Consider the following 6,000-nt stretch of genomic DNA (forward strand, 5'->3'; position numbering starts at 1 on the left):
GTAGAACGAAAGAGTGTCAGATGCTGGAGTGAACAGTTCTGGTTCAAGCATCATCAGAATGTACCACTCCCAATTTTTCTCGCAAATACAAAAACAACTTTTCTCTATCCATATTACTGTCCACACTTGGAAAAAGTAGGTGCTTGTTTTTTTAAATACAAATCCACATGGAAAGGAATGTCATTTGATATCACCGAAGGCACTATAAGAAAACTGATGTAATTTTTAGTCACAGTTCATGATGTTCTCTTTAGTGATTGTTTTCAAACGTACAAATGACACTGCAAGCAAAGTGATTGTTTGGAACGTAAGTATACTGAGAAAATGACGTAAAAGAACTTCAGTAAATACAACAACAGTTCATCATGACGCACTTCACACGCCATAGTTGGACACTGGGACATTTTTCTTGTATTCCAAATTTAAATCTACAGTGGAAAGAAAGATACTCAATGAGACTTTATACAGATAACCAATCTGAACGTATGAACGTTTTACAATCTAAAAGTCAGTTATAATGACCGTGAAAATGATGTTTGGAGTGATGTGTATGTTTTTAAATAGATTATATTGGGAGTAGAGAATGTAAATCACTGTAGTATTATCTAAAGTTTGCTGCTGGTTCTGAATAGAACTCAACAGTGCTTTCCTTCAGTCTTTATCATTTGATGGTGTTGTGAAACTCACGTCATCACTGTGTACGTTAATGTCAGTGGGAAGCATCCAACTTCAAGTAGAATAATGATGTAAGTCTGTAAATTGGATTCGCGATTAGTACATGGATGAAACTACCAATTATTTAATTATGTATCTAAGGCAATTAACAAAAGATGTAGTAGGCAGGAGAAAAGCAAATGAAACTTAAATTTCTAAGGGAAGAAGGTAATTATTAAACATAAGACGAGAATTTCACAAAACAATAAGATGAACATGATAGAATGCACAAAATTAAACAAAAATATTCGAAAATATCTTCGACAGGATGCGAGAAGAGGGAAAAGTTGAAGTATTAAAGAAAATACTTAAAATACTTGTATATTTTAAGTAAGGAAACGCAAAGACGGATGGTGTGTAACGAAAATATTGATAATCCACAATTAGTATCAGATGAGGGACATAAAGGAATTAAAGGTATGAGGAAAGGCACTTGGTGATACTGGTATTTCCGTATAAATAATTATATGTGTAATATGAAAGGAACTTAAAAAAAATTGCGAAAATTTCTGCAGTGCGAGACAATCCCCAATAACGGGAACAATATTGTAAATGTTACATTTCGCTAAGAGAAGACAGAAACGACATAATAGACTTTCAACCTCTTTTCCATAATGTAAAAAGGTATGTCGTAGAATTTTCATCCGATGTGAAGGAATACGTCTGACCATAAGTCAGTCAAAGTAAGAAGTGTGCTTGAGAAACAAGACTATGTATTTTCGTTTGCTTATTCATTTACTTTGCATTTGACACTGTACAACCATAACAAATAATAGTAAAACAATTTCTAGTCCATCCCCAGCTCAAGAGAGCAGTAGTAGTTCCTCTTTTCTCATATTTGATGTGGTTTGTGCGAAGAAATTTGAACCCAGAAGTCTGACAGTCACGGTCTGGAGTTTCAAGAAGCCTTGCCGAAAACGACCACTCCTATTTCCAGGCTATCTTGGGACTGAAAGTTCTGGCTAACATGAGCATCGCTGTTTTGCGATTGTTAGGCGAGATTTCTGCTTGACTGTAGAGTCTTGCTGGATTATGCCGTGTTTCGGGAGAGAGTGATTATTTGCATACCAACAGAATGATAACTCGCAGTTCTGCATGGAAAAGTGACATAAATTATCGCCGGAAGCAGTTGAACAGGTGTATACAGAAATCATCGTCATTACCACCTTCTTCACCTTCTTTTTCTTCTGTGCTTCTTCTAGGCTACGAACAATTTCTTTCAGTACGCCTAGGTCTACCTTGAGGTGGACACATCATCTTTTCCTTGCACGGTCTATACTTTTTTTACCTTCAGGTGATTCATTTCATTCGATTGTCTTAAGCTTCCGTTCGTTCATGCAGTCTGTGTGTTTGTTCCATTCGTACTTTCTCTTATATATATCTACTCATTGATGGTCTCCATTTCACATTCTTTTCCAACGGTTTCACTTATTACTCTATCCCTCTGTGTCTTACCTGCAGCGTTGGCTGAATTTTCATTTCTATGTTTTCCAAAAGTCTCCTAGTTTATGATGCTTCAGGTCTTGTGTCAGCTGTGTTTGTCATAATCCGTCTCACTATTATTTTTATATTCATGCCTCTGCAACTTTTCCTAAGTGTTTGTCTTTACAAATTATATCATTTTTAGACGTTGCCACATCTTTGCTTTTCCTGCTTGTTCTCTGACCTCCTTATCGACGTTTCCACTGCTGGACAGTTCAGTAAAAATGTATTTAAATGCTGTTATTTGTTGAATAAGCTTTACGTCTACTTCCAGTTTGCATCTACACTCTACAGATATGGCCATACGTTAGGTTTTTTTAAAATTTTTTTGAGTGGATGTAACCAGTTCAGACCTTTGGCTGTCACGTTAAATATATGTTTCTGCAGGTTATCTTCACTACTTGCTAGCAAAATTGCATCGTCATCATAACAAATAATTTTTATTTCTTCGTCCCCCATTTTGTAACCACTTACGACCAATGAAAAAATTTCACAAAACTTTTCATCCCTTATTTCACTCCCTTATGGGATTAAAGTTTACTTGCCAACTAGCTCCGCAGACGATGAAGAGAGTGAAGCAGTGTATGATGCGATAAAAGAAAGTATTCAGATTGTTATTGGAGACGAAAAGTTAATAGTCATGGGGGACTGGAATTCGATAACAGGAAAAGGAAGAGAAGGAAAAGTAGTAGGTGGGTATGGACGGAGGGGTGGGGGGGGGGGGGGGGGGTGGGGGGGGGGTAAGGAATTAAAGAGGAAGCCATCTGGTAGAATTTTGCACAGAGCCTAACTTAATCATAGCTAACACTTGCTTTAAGAACCATGACAGATGGTTGTATACATGGAACAGGCCTGGAGACACTGGAAGGCTTCCGATAGATCATATAATGGTAAGACAGAGATTTAGGAACCAGGTTTTAAGTTGTAAGATATTTACACGGGCAGATGTGGACTCTGACCACAATTTATTGGTTATGAACTGTAGACTAAAACTGAATAAACTGCAAAAATATAGGAATGTAAGGAGATGAGATCTGGATAAACTGAAAGAACCAGAGGCTGTAAACAATTTCAGAGAGAGCATTACGGAAGACAGGGGAAAGAGATACAGAAGGAGGAGGATAGGTAACAGAGGATCAAGTAGGTAAAAAGACGGGGGCCAGTAGAAACCCGTGGGTAACAGAAGAGATAATGAACTGAAATGATGAAAGGAGAAAATATAAAAATGAAGTAGGCGAAAAGGAATGCAAACGTCTCAAAAATGAGATCGTCAGGAAGGGCAAAATGGCTAACCAGGGATGGCTAGAGGACAAATGTAAGGATGTAGAAGCATATATCACTAGTAGTAAGATAAATACTGCCTACAGGAAATTAAAGGGACCTTTGGAGGAAGGAGAACCACCTGTATGAATATCAAGAGCTCAGATGGAAAACCAATCCTAAACAAGGAAAGGAAAACAGAAAAGTTGAAGGAGTTTATAGAGGGTCTATACAAGGGCGATGTACTTGAGGGCAATATTATGGAAATGCAAGAGGACGTAGAGGAAAATGAAATGGAAGCATATATCACTAGTAGTAAGATAAATACTGCCTACAGGAAATTAAAGGGACCTTTGGAGGAAGGAGAACCACCTGTATGAATATCAAGAGCTCAGATGGAAAACCAATCCTAAACAAGGAAAGGAAAACAGAAAAGTTGAAAGAGTTTATAGAGGGTCTACACAAGGGCGATGTACTTGAGGGCAATATTATGGAAATGCAAGAGGACGTAGAGGAAAATGACATGGGAGATATGATACTGCGTGGAGAATTTGACAGAGCACTAAAAAAATTAAGTCGAAAGAAGGCCTTGGGAGTAGACAATATTCCATTAGAACTACTGGTAGCCATGGGAGAGCCAGTCATGACAAAACTCTTCCATGTGGTGAGCAAGATGTACGAGATAGGCGAAATATCCTCAGACTTCAAGAAGAATATAATAATTCCAATCCCAAAGAAAACAGGTGTTGACAGATGTGGCAATCACCGAACTATCAGTTTAATAAGTCACAGTTGCAAAATGCTAATACGGATTCTGCACAGACCACGGGGAAGATCAGTTTGGATTCCGTAGAAATGTTGGGACATGCGAGGCATTACTGACCCTACGACTTATGTTAGAAGACAGGTTAAGGAAAGGAAAACCCACGTTTCTAGCGTTTGTAGACTTAAAGAAAGCTTTTGACAATGTTGACTGTAATACTCTCTTTCAAATTCTGCAGGTGGCGGGGGTAAAATACAGGAAGCAAAAGGCTATTTACAATTTATACAGAAACCCGATGGCACTAATATGAGTCGAGAGGCACGAAAGGGAAGCAGTGGTTGATAAGGGAGTGAGACAGGGTTGTAGCCTTTACCCGATGTTATTTGACCTGTATATTGAGCAAACAGTAAAGGAAACAAAAGAAAAATTTGAGAGGGAGATAAAATCCATGGAGAAGAAATAAAAACTTTGAGGTTTGCCGATGACACTGTAATTCTGTCGGGAACAGCAGGGCACCTGATAGAACAGCTGAACGGAATGGACAGTGTCTTGCAAGGACGATATAAGGTGAACTTCAACAAAAACAAAACGAGAATAATGGAATGTAATCGAAGTAAATCAGGTGATATTGAGGGCACTAGATTAGGAAATGAGACACTTAAAGTAGCCAATGAATTTTGCTGTTTGGGAAGCAAAGTATCAGATGATTGTCAAAGTAGGGAGGGTATAAAATGTAGACTGCAATGGCTACGAAAGCGTTTCTGAAGAAGAGAAGTTTGTTAACATCGAGTATAGATTTAAGCGTCGGGAGGTCTTTTCTGAAAGTACAGGGTGTTTCAAAATGAATATACAGGTTTTGAGGCTTTGTGGCATTTATTATGTTCACCTTACAAATATAAAAAACACATCAAATGAAAGAGCAACCCAAACAGTTTCGTTTGTATACCTGTACACAAAGGGAAGAGAGTGGAACGAACCAGAGTGACTGAAAAATGTGCTGGGTGAGTGAGAAACTTTTACACACAGCACCAAGAAATGAGTTTGGATGGCTAGTCATGATTTAGCATTTCCAGTGATGTCTCTGTGGAGAGCTTTAAGGAGACGCTTACAACTACATCCTTATGATCTGCTGTTGTTACAAGCTGAAAAATGCCTACGGCATACAGTTGATGTGTCAACTTTGGAAATGAAGCATTGCTGCTTTATGATGAAGATATTCTGAATCGTGTCACCTTCGGTGATGACTTTACATTTCACCTAAGTGAACACTTGTAAGAAAAACTGTTTGAGCTGCTTTTTCATTTGATGTATTATTTATGACTGTAAGTTGAATGTAATAAATGCTACAAAGCCTTAGAACCTGTACATTCATTTTGAGACACCCTGTATTTTTATGGAGTATAGGGATGCATGGAAGTGAAACATGAACGATAACTAGTTTGGTCAAGAAGAGAATAGAAGCTTCTGAAAGGTGGTGCTAAAGAAGAATGCTGAAGATTAGATGGGTGGATCACGTAACTAATGAGGAGGTACTGAATAGAATTGTTGAGAAGAGGAATCTGTGGCGCAACTTCACTAGGCGAATGGATCAGTTGGTAGGACACATTCTGAGGCATCAAGGGGTCACCAATTTAGTACTAGAGAGAAACGCGGAGGGCGAGACTCGTAGAAGGAGACCAAGTGATGAATATACTAAGCGGATTCAGAAAGAAGTACGTTGCTGTAGTTATTCAGAGGTGAAGAGGCTTGCACAGGATAGAGTAGCACGGATAGCTGTATCA

This window comes from Schistocerca serialis, chromosome 2 (assembly GCF_023864345.2).
Source record: "Schistocerca serialis cubense isolate TAMUIC-IGC-003099 chromosome 2, iqSchSeri2.2, whole genome shotgun sequence".
In the NCBI taxonomy this organism is placed as follows: Eukaryota; Metazoa; Arthropoda; class Insecta; order Orthoptera; family Acrididae; genus Schistocerca; species Schistocerca serialis.